Source organism: Dromiciops gliroides, chromosome 1 (assembly GCF_019393635.1).
Source record: "Dromiciops gliroides isolate mDroGli1 chromosome 1, mDroGli1.pri, whole genome shotgun sequence".
NCBI lineage: Eukaryota > Metazoa > Chordata > Mammalia > Microbiotheria > Microbiotheriidae > Dromiciops > Dromiciops gliroides.
In genome coordinates, this window is record NC_057861.1 from 561,752,134 (window position 1) to 561,774,249 (window position 22,116).

The 22,116-nt window shown below is 44.7% G+C and overlaps 1 long non-coding RNA gene across 2 annotated transcripts; it reads left to right on the forward strand.

The window, feature by feature from the left end:
- The first annotated feature begins 45 nt into the window (after window positions 1-45).
- On the forward strand, window positions 46-6,420 carry LOC122735337. 2 transcript variants are annotated; one of them, XR_006354122.1, is made up of 4 exons: window positions 46-507; window positions 1,148-1,286; window positions 4,361-4,461; window positions 5,537-6,420. It is a non-coding gene; the product is annotated as an uncharacterized LOC122735337 (long non-coding RNA). The 2 variants fall into 2 exon arrangements; XR_006354123.1 differs by having other exon boundaries at window positions 46-1,286.
- The last annotated feature ends 15,696 nt before the right edge of the window (window positions 6,421-22,116 follow it).

A 22,116-nucleotide genomic window follows, 5' to 3' on the forward strand; every position in this document is an offset into this window, starting at 1 on the left:
TATATATATCATGATATATCCTGATGATTATATATGGGGCTCCACCATTCCTTCCTTTTTCCTTCTGAGTTAACAATTAACCAGTAGAGTACGTTTCTCTCAGATAAGAAGAAACTACATCATCCAAACCCGAAAAACTTCTTCCCTCCTCCCCAAATTTCCCTTCCTTTTCCCTGCTGAGTCAACAGAGGTTTTCTAAATTTAGAGAACAAAGGATTGTAAACTCTCTGAGTCTGGCTGTCCCACAGTCTGGGGGCAGCAGTGCCATGATATCTGGGGCAGGGGGTGGTCTCTATGTTTAGAGGTATGGTGAAGAATGTGAACCCAGATGGGGCAGGGACCTTGCTTTAGATCTAGGAAAAAAGGGGGGACTTCACTGGAACAAAATGCAGCACCCTGTAGGGGGCCTTCCTGCTTTGCACCAGACCTGGAGGTCCTGCCTCACTTTACCTCTTTCATACAACCCAACCATCTTGGCTCCACCTCTGGGACTCCTAAAGTAATAAGGTATATGTTAATTTCTGATTTTTTTCCTGGTATCAGAAATGTTTAGGGTTATCCTATAGAACATGATAGCTGGTCATTTTCCAACTTAAGGGGATAACCCAGAAAGAAGGAAGAGAAAAATATGTGGTGGGAAGAGAGAATGGCTGCTATGGAAAGCTGTGGAACATGTAGATATCTCTCACTCTGCTAGATCAGGAAACTGTCAGGACATATGGTGTGAGAAAGCACAGTTCAGAATTTTCTGAGGCCCAGCACTGGGAGGTCGTAAAAACTGTATTCACATTCACCTGAGAATGGGCTGTCCCCTCTAGTGGGGCAGAGCAATGTGCAGGCTTTCAGGACTGTTTTCATAAAGGGGATTTGCCCCGCCTCCCTCAGGGTTACAGTCTATATGCAGGTACTGGCTAGTCACTCAAAGTTATTTCTTCCCATGGGAAGTTTCTTTGAGAAGAACCCCCACCTGTGGACATCAGTCTCTCAAGCACCTCTTTCTATTCTTCCTGCTGAATGTGAGTTCAACTCTCAGACGCTTAAGTTCCCCAGTTTCAATCAACTTTGGGGGGGGGGCCCACATTTCCCACAATCCCTCCTCTTTGTTTTTGACCTTTGTCCTCTGCTGACATCATATTTTTACTTTCAGTAACACACAACACCCCCCAGTGTCCATCCAGTTAGGAATTTCATCATGGAGCTTATATTCCTCTTTTAGCTGTCAGGTCTCTGGAACCACTTTCCTTGGGGCAGTTTGGAAGATGTCATGTCTCCAGGGCACTTCTCTGGTAGGTCCACTTTCTAATAGTTCCTATTGAAAGCTCAATAAAATTGTAACATGAGTGCCCCTCCCATATTGTTTACAGCTTTATCCAATTCTATCTCTAACAAACATTAAGAAGAGGCCCAAGGATTCTGTTACCTTGATACCTGCAGGCTATCTCAGAATGGCACAGAAAGCAGAACTCTTAATTCTCTCCACATTGCATATGAATTTGACCAACCATTCTTCAAAAGTCCTTACTCAATTGTTTAAGACATGATCCTCACATGAAACTTAAGTTACAGAATACTACCATAAGGAAATGATCACAAATGAACTTGGATGAAAGTCAACTTCAGTTGACTTACATTTAAGCAGTTGATTTCAAAACAGAACCTCTCAAATAAATAAACCAGGTTTGTATGCTCTACAGATCAGGTGTTATCTCCACGCTACAGAATAAAACTTAACAAAGCATTCTAGAAGTTGCTCTCCTCTACTTATCTTGAACCAAACTTGAGATGCTTCCAATTCAGTTTCAAAATGCATAAAAACTTTCTTAAGCCAGCCGCAAAGGAGCCCATAAATTATACCCATATATCCTTCTTTAATACAAGACAATTAAAGATAGGATTTTCATCTTTGTTTCATCACTTTTTGCATCATCTGCCTAATTATCCTCAGGCCATTATGAAAAATGAAAGCATCTGATATAGCTGGTCACATATGCCAAGGCAGAATTCAACATCGTGTCCATCCTGACATATCAGGTGACAATGGGGCTTACCATCAAAGAACAAAAGTTGCCACGCCTCGTGGAAGCCAGTGCAATATGTGGGAGGGAAACTGGGTCAGGCTTAATCAGATGCATGGGATTGAGATGTCCATGGCATCAGGCATATAGGAGTGGGGAATCAAAGCCAGGGTAGGATATGGCATAGCCAGCTCTCCAGCACTTTGGGGGTTGGGGGAAGTAAACCAAAAGAATCCAGCCTCAGCTCTTGCCAATGGCTGTTCTCTCTGCTGTTTTCCAAAGCAGTACAGGACCTGTACTTCGTGCATCCCTCCCGTTCTATGACAGTTTGGTGCCTGCTCTTGTCTCCCGTGGACAGTTGGCACCTTGGCTGCTCAGATCTGATAACTCAGAATAAAGGCAATTAATGTCTTAAAATGGTAAATTCCCCTATTCCAGGCTTATATGGATTTAACAACTGAGGATAATGCTGATGGCAAAAAATGGGAATCAAGTTTGTGCACACAGAATAAAATATACAATAGGCAATAATTCCAAATAATCACTACAAATATATAACTTCCATGAATGCATTAATAATCTGAGTGGGACAAAGTGAGCACCTACTCAAAAGAAGTAACCTGGAATCAGAGAGTGAAAGTAGAAAAGAATACAAAATTTCTTTCTTTGTCGAGAAAGGACACAGACCCGAATATGGCAAGTGCACAACACAACCTCAGAAATATACCTTATATACATTCCCCTCCCACCACCATCTGACTCCCATTGGCTGGTTGTCCAGATGTCCAATCTACACACAAGATCTAACGGAATCAGAGGAGAGGGGAGGGAAGTTCTATAACAACAAAAGAAAACAAAAACAAAATGCAGGTGTTCCTGAAGTTGAATAACAAAAACAGGATGCAGGTATCCCTCACATTACATTAAAGAAACAGGACGATGATGTTTCCAAAGTTAAGTAACAAAATAGAAAAATAGTTAACTTTCATATAGGTTTTTTCTTATGCTAAGAACTGCCCTGCTTCTGGCAACCAAAGGGCAGCATAAATACATTTTTTCTTCCTCCCTAGGTTCTTTACCATTCACATAGAAGTTCAAGAGCTGACACACCCAACCTTCTGAGGAGCTGTACTTTAGCCAGAGTACAGCATCCCCTCTTAGTGGGGCCCCTGCCCACACTAGGCAACAATGCTTAATCCTAGTTTTCCTATCTTTGCCCTTATATTTTGCTACATTGTTCCAATGACCTCATCTAGCCCATAATGGACTATTGTCAGGTACGCCAGATAAATTCTTATTTTTATCTAACCTGTGGCTCTTTGGATCGTCTTGTTTGGGATGTCTTTTAGCCAGGTGCCCTCTCCGGCCTTTTGAATCCCACAAACTCAACAATTTGAATCCCACAAACTCAACAAGCCCGAGGATGTATGACTTTTCCTAAAGTCCCTCCTATATCTTGTTCAGGATGTCTATCAGTCTTTTCACTTTTTCAACCCTGCAAACTCAACAGGCTTTAGGCTATTGGAGGGGTTACCATCACTCAATTCACATGGTAACAAAAAACAGGATAAACCCTTCATAACATCTGAGAAAAACACGCTGCTCTCCCCCTTTCTCACATAAGTAAAAACACATCACCTTGAGACTCGATGTAAGCTGCCCATGAAACCCTTATTAGAATACTTCTAGAATTAATTTACACGTGTCATGGCAAGAATTTACCAAGGATATACTTTATATCATTTGATCCAGACTTAATATTGTATTAGGAAATCAAGACCATCTTGCACTGGTTAAATAGAACAGTATACACAAGGGAGAAGAAAAGACAATAAAATTCAAACTGGCTTAAAACACAGTCTTCAGGAATGAAAATCTCTGTGAATAACATGCAACAATTTCTAAATATTATCATAAAATGAGTATAATTAGCCAGTTAGACACATATTGAGGAATGCATAATTTCCATCCATCAACAATTTACCAATTAAAACATACACTCACAGTGAACAGACCATATTTTACAAAATATCTCTTGAGCACAGAAATACTTGAAAGTCCTTCTGTTGAATCATCAGAACAAGCATATAAACATTTTCAGAATCACCAGCTTAGTAGTCCTGGGATTACAAAAGGTTTCTGATTTCTATTCAATAATCTGATGTTCCCAAAGCTTTCTTTTTGCTATGACATAAGTGATGAGTCCTACAAGTTCAGTGAATGCCATATTAGAAATTCCTATTTATTATTACCTGAAATTGGGAGAATATCTCCAGGAAGTGTGACAATGAAAGATTCCCAGCAACACTTGAATAATAAACTAAGACGAGTGTAATTCTTTACAGAGGAAACCCAAGGACCCATGTGCTTTCTCCATGACATTTTTGGCACCCCAACATTGCAGGGTACAGGGTCTTCCTCTCCTCTCCCCATGCAGCACCTGAAGGTAAGAAGGCATTTTGCATAATCTCTCTCTCTCTCTCTCTCTCTCTCTCTCTCTCTCTCTCTCTCTCTCTCTCTCTCTCTCTCTCTCTCTCGCTCTCTCTCTCTCTCTCTCTCTCTCTCTCTCGCTCTCTCTCTCTCTCTCTCTCTCTCTCTCTCTCTCTCTCTCTCGCTCTCTCTCTCTCGCTCGCTCGCTCGCTCGCTCACTCTCCCACCTAACCGTCACCAGTACTCAGCTTTTCCATGGGACAGGTAGCAAAGTCACCCTCCCTTGCCAAAAGCTTGGCCTAACATCTGAACCACTTTCAGACCAGAAGATTTATCTGGGTAAAGGTATAAACAGCCTTAGGCCCATGGGGCAGAGAGTAAGCCTTCTGAAAAATTCTCCTCTGGTGTATGTCCTAAGAGATAGGAATAAATTAGAATTTACAAACTTGAGAAAGAGGTGCATGATCTATTATTGTAACACTGTTTGGCCACAGTATCTGTGAGGATCCCAAGAGAACTGGCTTGTACATGGTACTCTTAACTATAATACTATTTTGCAATTGGACAAATTTTGCAGGCATGAAGGGAAATGCACAGGATCCCATACATATTGACCTTTATGTCTTTAAGCCAGAACTCAGAAAGAAAGGAACAAAATAGAACATGCCCAGCAAAAGCAACTGAACCTAAGGAGGCTCTGGATAACCCTCAAAAGCCTCCTTCCTCACAGGAGGCTTTCCATAACCCTAAAACACCTTGCTCACAGGAGGCTCAGGAATGAAATGATTTCTTGTTCCATATCCTCCTGCTGGTAGGAAACCACCACAAGTCCGAGGTGACCAGCTAACCTTTCTGGCATGCCCTTCTCCTCTGGGACTCCATCCCCTCAGGCTTTGCCACCTCATTCCCCCCCCCCATTTCCCAGCTGTTTTCCCCTACACTCCCTCTTCCCCACCCCCTCCACTATATCCTTCCCTCCCAAGCTCATGAGCTGATCCAAACCCCTGCTACTCTTGGAGGGGACTTCAGTACACTTCTCCTTATTTTCTTCCTCCTGTAAAGTATGATCCCTATTCTCTTATTTCCTGCAGGCAGCAACAGCTCCCACCTGCTTTCCTTGTTCCCACTTTCCCAGCCCCCTCGTTGCCTGCCCCACCCACTCACTCCACCTAAGGACCAGGCCACCCCTTTGGCTCCTCTGGCTCCACATGACCCTCCACAGGTGACTATACCCCTCCCTTCAGCCCCTTAGCTCTCTACCACCCCCAATCCACCAGCTACCTTGGTACTCAACCCTCTCATCTGGCGCTGCAAAGGCTCACCCAAACCTCTGCAGATAGCTGTAGCTATACCACCAACCCCCACATCCCCTCCCCCACCCGCTTCACCCAGGTTGCTACAAGTGCCTTCCACTGTTCCCCTGTTTCCATTATGGGAAGTTCCCATGGGAGATGGTACAGCTTGGGTGTATGCTCCTTTCTCCATGAGCGATATGTCTCAGATTAAAGTAAAATGGGGGCGTTACTGGGGGGAGTCCCACAAGGTTTCTAGATGGCTTTAGGTCCGGGACAATGCAGTTTGAAATTTCTTGGACTGATTTTCAAGTTATCCTTGGTAGGTGTTGTACCCCTGATGAGAAAAAGCAGATTTTGGATCTGGCTATACAAGCAGGCGATGAACAGGCACAGGCTGGGAGTTGGGTGGGGGTTCCTGGGACAACAGCAGTTCCATCTGAGGACCCAAGATGATAGGGATATCATGATACGGAGGACAGGGCTAGTAGAGACCACATGATCACTTGTCTCATTTGAGGGTATAAGAGGGGGGTTCGAGAAACAGGCTAATTATGAGAAAGTAAAAGAGATCACACAGGACCCTGAGGAAAATCCTGCTCTTTTCATGAGTCGCCTTGTGGACTCTATGAAAAAATACAGTACTCTGGACCCAGAAAAGGAAGTAGAAATTACTGTCCTCAATATGCATTTTATGAGTCAATCTGCTCCTGACATTAGCAGAAAACTCCAGAAGTTAGAACTGGGTCCCCAAACCCCACCCTCCCAGCTCTTTGATGCTGCTTTTAAGATTTTTACTAATAGGGACCTGGTGATAGCCACAGAGGAAGAAGAGAAGGACTGCTCCTGCTCAATAGAGCAAGCCTCTCTGATAACCGGGGCCATGAGGTCAGCAACCAGATCTCCAGGCCGTCAAGGTCAGGGTGACCGCTTCAACTGTGGAAAGCCAGGTCCCTCGAGTGGGGAGTGCTTCTCGAAAGGGGAGGCTTCTTCCCACAACTACTTGTCCCTGGTGCCACAGTCAGGGCCACTGGTCTTGAGATTGCTCCCAGAGGGGTGGTCGAGAAAAAACCCAGTTCCCTGCAGTCCGGTCCCCTGTGGACACAGAATGAGGGGGCCCGGGGACTGGCCAGACCCCTGCTATTGACATCTTTATGGCTAGACCCAGGGTCATGCTGGACATGGGATGTAAGTCGATAAATTTCTCAATAGACACAGTGGCGACCTTCTCAGTCTTACTCTCTCTTTCAGGTCCTACTATTCAATCAAAGCAGCAGGTTGCCCCTTAAATGCAGGCAGACATTGCCTTTAGTATGTGTGCATGAGGATCATGTGTTTCCCCATTCCTTCCTGGTTCTAAGCTCCTCACCCTGTCCCTTACTGGGGCAAGATATTACGGGAAAGCGCGGGTCCCAGTTCACATGAATACTCCTTTTTCCCACACTCCCTGAATCAGACCAGATAATATCCCTTCAGAAATGTGGGAACAAATTGACATTGGTGTCTGGCACGTAGGGGTCCCTGAGCGGGCAAAACGAGTAGGACTGGTCATGATCCAGCTCAAACCGTCCACCCCTTTTCCAAATAGAAAACACTATCCCCTTACATAGGCTGCTAGGGAGGGACTGCAGCCTCTCATTGAGAAATTCCTGGCTCCTGGGCTCTTGCTTCTCTGGACTACTTGCAATTCCCTGGTGCTTCTGGTCCAGAAGCCCCACAAGTCTTGGAGGATGGTACAGGATCTCAGGGCTGTGTATGGGAATGTGGTCCCCCTTCACCCTATTGTCCCTAATCCACATACTATAACCCAGATCCCAGGGAATTCTTGCTGGTTCTCTGCAATTGACCTTAAAGATGCCTTTTTTGGTATTCCCCTGAAGGAAGAGTGCTGGGGGGTTTTGCATTTGAATGGATCTTCTCTTTTCATCCACTACCTCAGCAATTCACTTGCACAGTGCTTCCCCAGGGGTTTAGAGGTTTCCCTCTTCTGTTTGGGAATGCCCTCAGCAAAGACCTCCCAGACCTATCCTTAAAAGACAGGTATATTGTTCAACATGTGGATGATACCCTCATTTACAGTCCATCACGATCCTCGTGATCCTCATGTCTCACTGATTTGTTATACATACCCTAAATTTCTTAGGTGAACGAGGTTATAAGGTCTCAACAAAAAAGGTCCATCTTATATCCCAGTCTGTAACTTCCCTTGCACATAGATTGACTCCCAACTCCCACTCTCTAACCCCTGACCAAAAGCAGTCTATAATCTCTTTTCCACCTCACTCTACAGAAAGGCAGCATCGCACTTTTGGGGGGATGGCTGGCTTTTGCCGTATATGGATGCCATCCTTTGGGGTAATTGCTAAACCTCTATATGATGCCACAACTGGCCCTGACTCAGAAAGCCTGGAATGGGTTGGGGGGAGGTGAACAGGAGCAGGCCTTGAAAAAACTTAAAGAAAATCCTACCTCTGCCCCTGCTCTTGGTATTCCAGATTTGGAAGAAACATTCAGCCCCTCTGTAGATGAAAAGAAACAATTTGCCTTAGCTGTGCTCCCCCAATCTTTATGCTCTGATCTCTGCCCTTTTGCTTACTTCTCCAAGCAGCTTGATAATGTAGCTAAGGGCTGGCCTGCAAGCCTGAGAGTGGTGGCAGCCACTGCCCTCATGATTGAGGAAGCCTCTAAACTAACTCTAGGCCAGCTTCCGGAAGTCCTGACGCCCCATCCTGTCCTTAGTATTCAGGAGGATAGGGGACACAGATGGCTTACTGACGTAGGAGGCAAAAAGGGGTTAATAGACAAACTTAACACCCAAGCTCTAATTCAGATATGAGACCTAAAAGGAATTCAGACCCCAGTTAATGGATAACTTACCAGTCAGGATACTAAGTTCTCTTACCCACAGTAATCAGTTGCCATAACGGAAACAGAGGGAGCTAGGCAATGAAGCCCTAAGAGTATATAAAAATTACAAAACTACCAGGCTGTAGAAACTCAAAGTAGGAATAAATGATAAATGAAGATGTTTTGAAACTAAGCACGGGAATCAGAAAGAGACATGTGCAGAAAAGGCCAAATTTGTCCCCAGATTCACCTTATAACATGGAAACCCCCCAAACACACCTCCACAGAAAAAGGTACCTGCCTCGGGGGTTGACTTAGGACCCCAGGAACTCCAAATGAGGATAAGCCCTCCCCTATACCTCCCTCAGGTAAAGATTATTATCATGAGACTGATGATCAATTTGTCCATACTATAAATATAACTGTCTTTTCTTTCCCTATTTTTTTAAAGCAGTGGGGTAAGACCTTGCCAAGGTAAGTTTGGGATCTGCCTTTAACTCCTTCACGCAGGTTTTGGCTCATTTGGGAGGCTTGCTCTCCAAATGGAGTGGGGGTATTTCTTGTGGATCCAGGATCAAGTGATTTACCCTGAAGGTTTTCACCTTTTTTTCTGAGAGGGGAAAAAGGGAATTGTCCTGTTGGCAGGACCCAGCAGGCTGGGGGACGCCCTGGATTGGGTTCTTTGCAGTTAATTAATGGACAACCACGTGGATCCAGGTGTGATTTCCGTTACCTCCAGGAGGTTACAGATGGGTCAGGAACTTGGGGTAGTTCAGGTTGCATTTTGACAAATTGGGACAAGTCAGATAGTACTGACGTGAATAAGAAAATGGGTGGCGTTTTACTGCAATACTGTCTGGCCACACCAACCCCTTTTCCAAATTTGTAAGGATACACCCACGGGGTCATGTAGAATGCTTTCTCTCCCTGTCCCTTTAAGGTGGGTTGGGCTAAGAGCACACCTGAGAAAAATCCTACCTCAGCCCTTGGGGGCCCACCCAATGGGACTGAGGTTTCTGAGGCAACAGAGGAGAAAAACACAATGCATACTCCCCTCCGGGGAACCCACGAGCTGAATGAGGGGGTTGGTATGGCCAGACAGTATTGCAATAAAACACGACCCATTTTCTTTTCTAGGTCAGTGTTATCTGACTTGTCCCAATTTGTCAGAATGCTCCCTGAACTACCCTAACTTCCTGACCCGTCTGTAACTTCCCGGAGGTAACTGACACCACACCAGCATCCACGTGGGTGTCCAATAATTAACTGCAAAGAACCCAATCCAGGGCATCCCCCAGACTGCTGGATCTTGCCAACAGGGCAATTCCCTTTTTCATTTCTCAGAAAAAAACCAAAAAAAGGCGAAATCCCTCAGGGAAAATCACTTGATCCTGGATCAACAAGAAATACCCCCACTCCATTTGGCGAGCAAGCCTCCCAAATGAGCCAGAAACTGAGTGCAGGAGTTAAAGGCAGATCCCAAACTTGCCTTAGCAAGATTTTACCCCACTGCTTTCAAAGGTAAAAAAAAAAGAGTTTGAATCTTGGTACTTTCAGCCACATGGGGCAGCAAATGATGTGGGATGGAATTAAGGGTTTGTGAGTCATCCTAAAAGAATTACAAGACTCAGTGAGACTCAGTTTCCTAAGTTTTCTTGCAATACCACAGGGAGAGAACCAGAATAGTGGAAAGGGTTCCCTTAAATAGGGAAAGAAAAGACAGTTATATTGATAGTATGGATAAATTGATTATCAGTCTCATGATAATAATCTCTACCTTAGGGAGGTGCAGGGGAGGGCCTGTGCTAATTTGGAGTTCCTGGGGTCCTAAGCCAACCCCTGAAGCGGGGACCTTTTCTGTGGAGGTGTGTTTTGGGGGTTTGCACGTCATAAGGTGAATCTGGGGACAACTTTGGCCTTTTCTGACCATGTCTCTTTCTGGTTCCCATGCTTAGTTTCAAAACATCTTCATTTATCACTTATTCCTGCTTTGAGTTTCTTTAGCCTGTCAGGTTTGTCATTGTTATAGGCTCAGGCCTTCATGGCCTAGCTCTCTCTGTTCCCATTATGGGTACTGATTACTGTGGGTAATAAAACTTAGCATCCTGACTTGTTAAGTTATGCATTCACTGGGGGCTGACTCCCCCTTAGAGCTCATATCTGAATTAGAACTTGGATCTTAGGTTTTTCTGTTAACCCCTTTTTGCCTCCTACATCACTTGCTCTCTTGGCCTCCTACCCATCCTCACTTATTAGCCCTGGCACCTGGAAGGATAATGCAAGAGTCCACCTAGCTGATGCAGTTGCCAGGGCTGGACCATCAGATTGCTGGGTGTGTAAGAGACAGCCCCAGGATAGTGATGGATCCATCCCCATAGTTCATGGTGCTAATTTCTCTACTTCTATGCTTGCTCCCTACACATCTCCTTGCTATGCAACCTTCCCTATATTTGCAACACCACCGTGGGAGAACTTTATGGGCATTTCATGTTTCACCTTTCATCAGTATTACCTATCACAGGAAATAGTACACAGGGACAATGTTATTTAAGGGAGGGGAAGTGATCAATGGACCCTACCAGGTTACCTGTCTCAGGGCTTACTGGAAAGCCATCTCCTTTCCACTGAACCTCACACATGCCTTGTGCATAAATTGTACAGCATCACCTGTCACTTCCAGTAATGCCAGGGGCCCATTTTACTTATCCAGGTGCATGTACTGGCAACCCGATGACACTGTCCTGACTCCAGGTGACAGTTCTAAAGATTATTCCACCCTTTAGCAACCCTCTTGGCCTCCAGCTTCTTGGGGTCTATTAAAGACCCTCAAGAACATTCAGATGTTTCCTGGCATTATACCCTCATGCAAGACAACCTCCAAATGGGGCAAGGAGATTGAGACATTGCTCAGCAACACCAAGGGCTCTCTGTGTGCCCCTCACGGGTATATCATTTTCTGGGGACACCAGAATTTGCCTATCTTTGTTACAAGCCTAACTCCTGAGGAATACCCCCCAGAACGTCATGACAACTTCATGTCTCAGCCCCTATAAACACTATGGGCAATGTACAAAGGGATTTTTGGACCCCAGAGTAAAGTTTTTCCACAATCCCTCAACCCTTCCATCTAATCTTCTCTCAAGAACTAAACCGGGCTCGTGGGATAACTTTCTTTGTTGGGTTAAGAAGGCAGCAGCTCTCTCTCACTAACCCTTTTATAGGCTACATCGAACAGAATGCTATACTAACTAATGTTACTCTGGCAATCGAGAGACTCTCTAATGAAACAACCCCTGGGCTAGAAGATATACAATGTAGTATTAGACAAGAGAATAGCCCTAGAATATCTCCTTGCAGCTGAAGGTGGGGTGTGTATGTTTCAGAATACATCATCTTGTGTATAGATGAATAATTCCAGGACAGTTGAGACCCGTGTACAGAATCTCCATGATCTCTCTCACTGGATGAAGGACACTCGTGAACAGCTTTTCACTCCTCACTCAGGTTCCTGGGGTTCTTAACTCTTTTCTTGGTTGACCCCCTTAATTCTGATAGCCCTTGTTCTTTTGATTTTTGGCCCTTGTCTTTTTTAAACTCTTGGTAAAACTGGTCTCCAGCAGACTCAAGGCTTTCAACCTCATAGCAGCCACTACTCCTGCCTACATGCCTCTTCACTCTCTGGACCAGGCCCATAAAGACTCTGCCCCCAATGATTTAGGGACAGCTCTACGACCATGCTCAGCCTGAAGCAGTTACAGAAGACAGACCTTCGGCCCTTTTCCTTAGATATAGAGAAGTGGGGAATATTGTAGGAATATTATGGGCCCCAGTTATGCCAGATGTTGTCTGGGGAGGTCAAGGAACTTTGAAACCCCAGGAGTTTTCCCTGATAGAGATCAAGGAATCTTCTCCTTGAAACTAAACCAAAGGACAGATACACCAAGAGAGAGAAGTAGCACAGGATCTGGAATGAGATAACTCCAGGACCAGGACCCTTCATTGCAGTCTCCCTCACCCCCTTGATGAGGTAATCCTGTGTTGTGTGGCTGCACCAGGATGGGACAGAGCAACAGCCCACCACCAGACTACTTCCAACCCACCACCTAATAAGGGACATTTCACCCGTACTTGGGTGGTCACACCATCTTGGTCTTAGAAAAGGGCCCTGCCCAGTCTAGTCAGAAAGCAAAGAGTTTGAAACTTTCTTCCCAGTCAGTTTCTCTTGTGTCCAATAAACCTGTTCTTTTATTCCTAAGTAGGATGTGTGTGAGAGTGTAATTCTTTACAGAGGAATCCCAAGGACCCACGTGCTTTCCCCATAGCATAAATATCTTTGTTTTTTTAACCTGTGCCCAAATCTGCACTCAGAACCACCCAAGCTTCAGCTCTCCATGCCCAGTTCCCCCCATACCCTGATAAGGGCTCAGCATGACTACTTCTCAGAAGGACACTTGACACAAAGGCCCAGCAAAGGGTTCCTTTCAAATAAGAATAATCTCATAAAATGTTACCAAGTCCGTGTTCATGCGCCAACTGTGAGAAAACACACCTAAGTATTTTCTGAGGCCCAGGGCTGGGAGATGTCTTAAAAAAACCAAACTTTATTCACATTCTCCCAAGATTGGGCTGCCCCCAAGCCCCCCCCCCCCAGTGCAGCTAGGCAACATGCAGGCTATCAGGCCTGTTTTTATAATCTCGATTTGGCCCTCCCACCCCACAGCCCCCAAGGGTTACACTCTATGGGCAATCTCTGCCTAGTCACTCAGTTACTTCTTCCCCTGGGAACTTTCTTTGAGAAGACCTGTATTTAAATTCACCCCCTTCTGTGGATATCAGCCTCTCAAGCACCTCTTTCTATTCTTCCTGCTGAATCTGAATTCACATCTCAGACACTTAAGTTCCCCAGACAGTTTCAATTAATTTTGGGGGGGAGGCGGCACATTTCCCACATAGGGGAATAAAAGGCAGCTTTTGGCCCAGACCATAGCACCTCATCTAAGAACTACAGCTGAGGGACAGAAGGAGCCTGAGAGAAGAGGCTCCCAGAGCAGAGTCGGGGTTGTAGGTTCTCCAAAGGCAGGGAGACAGCCTTTTGAAGCAGAGCTATTCCCAGTGGGTCGTGTGGTGGTTTCAAAGAGCTGGTGAATAAGCAGAAACCATAGGATCCCTGGTGGTGGTTTTACCGGGGAATCGGGTGGCCCTCAAGATAGCCAGAGCTGAGGAAAAGAGAGAGGGGAACAAAACACCCAGGTGCAGATGGAGCACCCCAGGGAAGAGGGCATAGCAGCATGAGGATCAGGCCAAGAAGCCTCAAGCTGGACGTGTCCTGAAGAGAAATCAGAGTATTGCTAAAAGGTGATCTGTTTTATAGCAACCAAAAAACCATGCTACTCCTACTCCACAGTTTATCAAGAGAGATGCATGAGCAAACAGCTCCAAACAGCTGCCTTACCACAAAATGTGTCCTATGATTCGATATCTGCACACATTTTTCTTCTGTCTGTAAAGAATTAATTATTTGAGGTTTTTATGCCTCTGCGCACTGACCTGGGGCTCCACAATCTGTAGGGTGCTCCACCCACTGGTTGTAGCCCTTGCCAGGGCTCTGGCACCTCATGTCATCAGCACTCACTGATGCCTACATGGGCCTGGCAAAATTATAATGATTGGAAGCCTAGTGAGGTCAGTCATGTGCCTGTCAGAGCGGCCATCCCATTGGCTGGGGCTGTGTGGGGTGTTTCTAGGTTTGGGGGAGGAGAATTGGGCATTCTAGGTGGAAGCTGGAAAGCCACAGGCGTTCTGCTCTGTATTTTCAGCTGATTCCTGGGCGGCGGTATTTTTTCAGGTATGATAATTTCTCTTTTCCCATTTTATTTCCTTTCACTTGATCATACTGATCCTGCTTGTGGTTTTTTTTTTAAGTTCATTCTTGTTAAAATAAATCTTGTTCTGTTTTGAGGGAGGCTGTCGGTCTCCTTCCTTGCCCCAATATTGTGGTGAGCCGCTTAGCTGGCACTCCCCAATTAAAAACTGGTCCCCACAGGTCTATCCCCTCATCTTTGTTCATTTCCAGGGAGAATACTAAAATTTCATTGATTGTGTGGGGGTAGAACAAAAATTGTTATGACTGTCTAAATGTAATTCATGAAAATGTTTTTATTCTATCCTGTGCATGGTATAACTCTGACTCAATTAGATGTACGAAGTGGCCCCTAGCTTTATGGTTTTCAAAGGATACAGATCCAAAAAAGAGTTAACACCTTCCTCCAGGGTAAGGTAATACATGGGTTTTCAAGAGGAGTCAGAACCCAAGGTAGTATGGAGAGCAGCAGAGGTAGGATATCCTGCCCTTAGCAGTGGCCAGGAATCAGGGAGAGGAGAGGCTGGGCCTCTATGTGGGAGCTGCAGGGGAGCAGATGTCAACAAGGGCCAGAATCACTTAGAGGCATGTCAATGGCAGGGGGTGGGGGGCTTGTTCACCCACAGGCACACAGTGATGACAGTGGCTTTGGACACACACCAGGCTCCTACCCAGATGGAGTTCCCAGATCTCCTGGGTCTGTCTCTACCCTTATATGTGGTTACTGTTGGGGAAATTCACAGGGACTGAGTGGGGGCAGGCAAGGGGAGCCGCAGGGATGGACTTCTAGCCCCTTATCCCCAAGGACACTGATTAGTATAACATTTCTCCACCTGACCCACCCGCATTAGAGGAAGTGTGTTTGACTTGCTAACCTGTCTTTCCTTAACCTCAGTGTAGTTAACTAAGCCAGGAGTTGTGCACAAAGGAACCTCCCAGTGTAGAAATGGGTCAATCAGTGGCCAACCACAGAGGCACTTCTGTCATCTAGGGCACTGGAATAGGTGAGTTCTCTCAGCCTCAGGACTCAGCACAGTGGAACTTCTGCTAGAAGACATTGCTTCCCATTCATTGGATGGCTCTCTTCCTCAAAGTATAATTCCAAGAGGGAGACAGAGCAGATAAAAGACAAATGTGATCTCCTTCAAAGAAGACAAAACAGGGAGTGCAGTGTTTATGCTCATTCATGTAGGATTCCAAGAGCACAGAAATGGGAATTCTTGAGAGGGAAGGATGGCTGGGACTCCCCCTTTTGCGAACTGTGAAACCAGGAAGGTAGGATGGCCAAGCTTAGCAGAAAAGTTCCAGCTGCACAAATGGCTTATCATTCTGGGTTAGACTGTCTGGAGCCACAACTATAGCTGACTCATCCAAAAGATCACTGTTTGTTGAGGGGGCTATATCACGGCAATATAGGGCAACTCGAGAAAACAAATTTAGGGGGGTCTTCCACACTTCCCTCTATTGGGCACACTGTACTACCCGGGAAGGGTATTTGGAGGCTAAGTCAAAGAGGCGCCTAACAAGGATAAAAGTTACCACACAGAAAACTAAGAAGAGTCCTAACCCATGAAGGATGGCTTGAGCCAAAGATCCTGGCCTCTGAGGAAGAGTGGGGAGAAGCTCAATTTCTGCACTAAGTTCAGAGACAAAGAAACGTACCTTGGACAACTTTACAACATATTGGGGCTGACAGTTCCAATTTCAAAGTGAGAGATGAATCATTTGATTGTCTCCATATCCCCTAATAGTCGAGTTCTCACAATTTTCTCTGACAGGGGAATCTGACAACAGGGTTGACCAATCACAATATAAAGCCATCATTAAGAATGCCCAAAACCATGGACCAATTTAAAAGGGGAAATCTGCATGTGACCAAGATAACTGGGAGAATGTAGTATACCAATAAGGTGAAACAAAAAGCCAGTCAGTCATCTCATTAGAGCATCAGCAGCAACTGACATGTGGTCACCTTGCATTTAGTAACCCACTCCCAATGTCACTTTAACAGACACATTTCATCTTGTCCCGTGTAGTTGTCTGTTCTCTGTCTGGGAATTTTTTGTGATATGGGGACTAGGCCTTTGGGCTGTGACTAAAAAGCCTTAAGCCCTCAGAGTTTTTCTCTGTGTGAGAGGGGCTGGCGCCTCTCCCTCTCCACTTCAGCAGCAGAGCTGAGAAGCCCCATGGGTCTTGGGGCACCAGCCAGGCTGGACAGCTGTGAAAAGCTGCAGCTCCCTCTGCCCTGAGGGGATATGCAGGAGATCCCAGGCTAGACCCAGGCATGGCACAGCATGGCCCCTGCCGAGGTCCAAGGCAGGGAGCACGGGCCCCTCGAGCCCTGGGTGTGGTACACAATGATCACTGGAGTCCCCTGGCCCCGGTGCTAAGTGGCCAGCAAATTAGCTTGGCATGTGTGGGACCACAGGGAGCCTGAGGTTTGAGTGGAGAGAAGGGATATATAGCCTGGGAGGGAGAGACACTGGAAGGGCAGTGAGAGAAGATGGAGACGCTGGGGGGTTGCTATGGTGGAGAGGAGAGAAGGAAAAAGGGGGACTGACAGAGCAAGTAGAGAAGATACAAGGGGGGTCGACAAAGTGAAGGGGGCTTGGAGTTAGAAGAAAGGAGTGGAGCAGTGAAGCAGGGGGCTTTTGAGTTAAAAGATGCATGGGACTGAGAAAGTTGGAGAGAACTGAAGGTGAACCTGTCTGAGTGAGGCGTGGCTGTAGGCCACAGTGGCAGCAGCCAGCATCCCCATAGGCGAGAGGTGGCAGAAAGTTTAAAAACTGACAGGTCATATTTTAATTTTGTTATCCTTGTTTCTACATTTAACTCTAAGTTTATTCACCTAAATAAACCCCACATTGGCTTTAATTAAGAGGCATTTTAATCCTTTTTTTCTTATCTGTGTGAGAGGCAGTGGTGGAAGGAACAGGCCCTTGCAGACTGGCTTAGGCAGCTAATAGCTAGCTATAGCTTGACCAGCTAAACACAGTCAGATCGCCAGCCAAAAGTCCACTGATCAGGGCCCAGTCAGTTACCTAACATATTTTTACATTTGGAACAGAAAATGTCCTGTCCTTGGGGGCACCTCATCAGTAGATTTGCTCCCCTGGTTCCAAGTTACTTATAGAGATGTTCTTGCTCAAATCTGTCACAAAACAGACCTCATTTCAAGTTAGAATAGAACTGTTCTTTTTCCAATAAGTACTTCACGGGGTGAAAACCAGCTGGAAGTTTGTGGTTCTGATCTTAACAATAGAGCTCTGAGGGGGCAGCTAGGTGGCACAGTAGATAGAGCACGGGCCCTGGAGTCAGGAGTACCTGAGTTCAAATCCAGCCTCAGACACTTGACACTTACTAGCTGTGTGACCCTGGGCAAGTCACTTAATCCCAATTGCCTCACAAAAATCCCCCCCAAAACCAACCAAACAAACAAACAAACAAACAAAACCCAAAAGAGCTGTGAGAGGAACTTGATCACATTAGGAATTCAGTTCACTTCAAACATTAGAGAACTTGTACACATGCCACTGGACTCATTTCCCTATGACATACAGGATTATCTGATCTAGTTGGTTTCTCAAAAGTTCTCATTCCAATGAATTACAATTCCTTTAGGAGGATCAGACTGTATTAAGGAAGGAATTCTATACATGAGAATAGAGGTAACAATACTCTTTGCTGGTAGAGACTATCCACCATTGGTGCAAGGGTCACACAAAAGAAATAACTTAGAAGAAGCTGACTTTCATTGGGATCAGAGGAGCTCTGAGCCAAGATGGCCATGTTTGCCTTTGGCAATGCACTGACTCAGGCCTGGATGGTTGTGTGGGGAAGAGGCTCTGGTGCTAGAGTGGCCAGGTGTAGTTGCAGAGATGCCAGCACCCATGGCCATCTCTCTGAGTTCATGGTCTTCCAGATGAACACCACAGATATGGCTTCCAACCATAAGGTCAAGAACCTCATCTGGAAGGATTCTGACCAGCCTCTCTATCAGCATTGATGATGTCTTCCTGTCCTTAAGAAGGAAGTCTTCTTGGAACCTGCTGGAATGATGGATTATCAGACCAGGACTTCCAGGACTTTTTTTTAGCAATGTATTTACATGGTCCAGCCTCAAGCCTAGTCCTTGGACTGTCCAAAGGCCTTGTTGGGAACAGATAGACCTCCTGGGCTCCTGGCACAGCCTTAACCCACATCTGGACCCAATCTCCTGGAGGGCAAAAGATTTCCACCTCTTTTTCCTCCCCACCCACCCTTTTCTGTCCTTAAAAAAGTTATTTACCTCCCCCGCCCCCCAAAAAAATAATAAGCACAAATTAAATTGTCTTTTCATCTTTAGGTAACAAGGTACTTCCTTTCCTGGGACTTTATCTGCAGCTCCAAGCTGAAAATATCTCAGACCAAACAGCCTTTAAATTGGCTATAGCTGCAAGGGTTAGGAGCAATCCCATCATCTCAAATTACACCTCCCCCGCATTCCCCAGCACAAGGGCTTTTACATCTGTGCAATTTGTTCCAAAATACAAAAATAATTTTCCTTTCTCTTATGACACTTTGATCCAGAATTCATATCATGGCAAGCACTCTAGGGTTTCAGTAATTTGTTTAAAATGTACATTAGTATGGTGAAGGATATGTAATATTGGCGACAAATGTGTGATAAATACATGCTCTTGATTTGTAGATTATTATTTGTCGTTTGAAAATTTATGGCGGTGCCTATCTTTTTCCCAAGTTTTAGGGAATTTACTTGGGGTTTCTAAGATATTCTTATTTAGAAATTAGAGGCTACTGCACGAGTTTGGGGCATTAAGCATTTATTAAAGCATACTAAATGTTAGAGAATGTGAGAGCACATGGTTGGGTAGAATGCCTACATAGCTAGGATAGAGAGCAAGAGGATAAGGAGCAAAGGGTGAATGGAGGGATGGTAGAGTGGGGGAGGAGGCAGTCACTAGCAAAACACTTAGGAGGAGGATTAGGGCAAAATAAGGTAGACAATGGAATAAATATCATTGGAAGGGAATGGGATGGAGGGAAATAGTTCCGTTGAGTGACTACAAGGTCAAAATGTATGGTACCTACTCTACTGGGCTATTGTGAAGAAAATTCTCTGTCAAGTTCAAGGTACTATAGAGAAATTGTGATGAACAGGATGCTATCAGAAAAACCTGGAAAGACACACATGAATTGAAGCAGAGAAAAATGTACTGTATACAAAAAACCAGCATTAGTGTAAGATGATCTGCTGGGAAGCACGTGGTTATTTTCAGCAAGGCAATGATCCATAAAACTCTGAAGAACCTAAGAAAATCACAGTACATCTACAGAGAAAGAACTGATGATATCTGAAAACAGACTGAAACACATTTTTTGGGACAATTTCTTAATCTGAAGTTTTGTTTTTATCTGTTTCCATTCACAACCTAGATAAGGTAGAATTGTTTGCTATGACTACTCATGTATAATTTATGTTGAGTTGTTTGAGATCTTGGGGTGGGGGTGGGGGTGGTAGGGGAGGAAGGAAAAGAAGTTGGAATGCAAATTTTTTTTAATTGATGTCAAAATTTGCTTTTACATGTAATTTGGAAAATAAAAGTCAAAAATAACGAAAAAAATTTTTCAAAAAAACTTTGTATTCCAAATTTTCTTCCTTCCTCCCTTCCCACCCCAAGAAATCAAGCAATTTAGTATAAGCTATACATGTGCAGTCATGAAAAACATTTCCACATTGGTCAGGTTATGAAAGAAAACAGACAAAACACCTTTAGCAAGAGGAACTACAAAAAGTATGCTTCATCTTGTAATTCAGATAATATCAGTTCTCTCTCTGTAGATGGATTGAATTTTTCATAAATCCTTCTGATAGCATCCTGCTCATCTTTTCTTTCACAGTTACTATTGTTAACTGTATTGCCCTCCATCCTATTCCCTTTCCTTGATATTTACTCTATTTTCTATCTTCTTTCATCATATCCCTCCTCAAAAGTGTCTTGCTTTTTACTGCCCCCTCATCCTATCTGCCCTCCCTTCCTTCACTGCTTCACCTTCATCCCCCTCCCCTCCCACTTTCCCCCGGGGCAAGGTGACCCTTCTAGTTCTAAAGGACTGTGATATACAGGAATTGTGGAAGAGAGTGTCTGAAGTTTATCTGAAGAATGAACAATATTCCTTGATGTTTCTCAACTAGGGACAGTTCATGAGAGAGTAATCATTTTTTGAGGACTTTCCTAGAAAGACAGAAGAAAGGCTGGAAGGGTCGTGAGGGGGAAGTGGTTGGGAAAGAGAAAAGGAGACATTTTGCTTGAACATTATAAATTGATATCTCTCCATGTTTATAGTCAAGGAAAATGCCCACTGTTAGGCTGGATTCATAGTTCTTGCAGTATTGCACATTAGGTTCAGAAGAAAGGTGGTGCTTGCTTCTGACATAAAGATAGTAGCCACTGTGACTCTGTATAGCCATTAGCACAAAGAAGTCTTCAGGCACACTTGGTCCTTTGGAGATGCCAACACACCACTCAGTGTTTCCTGGCACATCCGTTGCCCAGTAGGATCTACTTGAAGTGAAGGGCTGAGTACCATGAACTTGGGCAAAATCAGGGAATCTCCCACTGTTGTTGGGCACTTCTTCATGTGCATCTCCATATCTAATACTCTTCAGATCTTCAGAGATGATGAGACCTGGATTGGCTGTTTCACGATTCAGAGTGATGTCCACTCTTGGGAGAAGAGGTTTAGGTTCAGTGACTGCTTTTGTTAAATATTTGTTCTTATAAGATATGGCGTCACTTGTGAAAACCATGGAGTGACCATCAAGGTATCACAGTGACATGTAAACAAGTGACTGGATAGAGGCAGGACAGCTCCATGATGAGAGGAGCAGAATTCTGTTTGTTTGTCAGACAGATGGGACAGTGTGTTTGGTTCTAATGTGGAAAATTTGTTGTTTTTTTCTGCTCTGTTCTTCGTGAGTCTCCCACAACAAATGGTTAATCAATACCAGGGTTTCATAGATCATAATTATGATTCTAGATGTAAAAGTAGAGTTATAATATACTAGCTCTTCTGAGTAATTGAAGGCTGCACAGGAGGGAGATGGATACCACCGCCTCTGAGCAGCACCAAGGAAAACTGAAGGGGAGATTTCCTACAGCTCTCTTTTCTGTTTCTCCTTCACTTCTTTTTTTCACTTCCCTCCATCCTTCTTCCCTATAGTCTCTTTCTTTATCTCTCTGTCTCCTCTCTCTTGATCTCTGTTTCTGTTTCTTTGTCTTTTTCTATATTTCTTGTTGTGTATTTCTCTGGTATATACATGTTTCTCCCTCTTTTATTCCTCTAAATTTCTCTCTATCTATGGAAAGCCTTTCATTTAATTTCTATTTTCTGGTTCAGTATGGACGATAAGGATGTGACTGTGCTATTGTACACTATCTTATCAACTTTTTTCATTCTCAGAGATTTGCCTTTTGTGCTGGTGGTCCCCCAAATATTTTTCTCATGTAATCTCTCTGCTGAGATCTAGATCTGACTACTCAGCTCCTTCCAGGACAAATCTTCCCATGGGTGTCATTGGCACCTCAGCCATCATTTTCCTAAACAGTTTATCCTCTTCCCCCTAAACTTGAGTTGTCATCATTTGAACAATGTTGGCTGGGACTGGAGT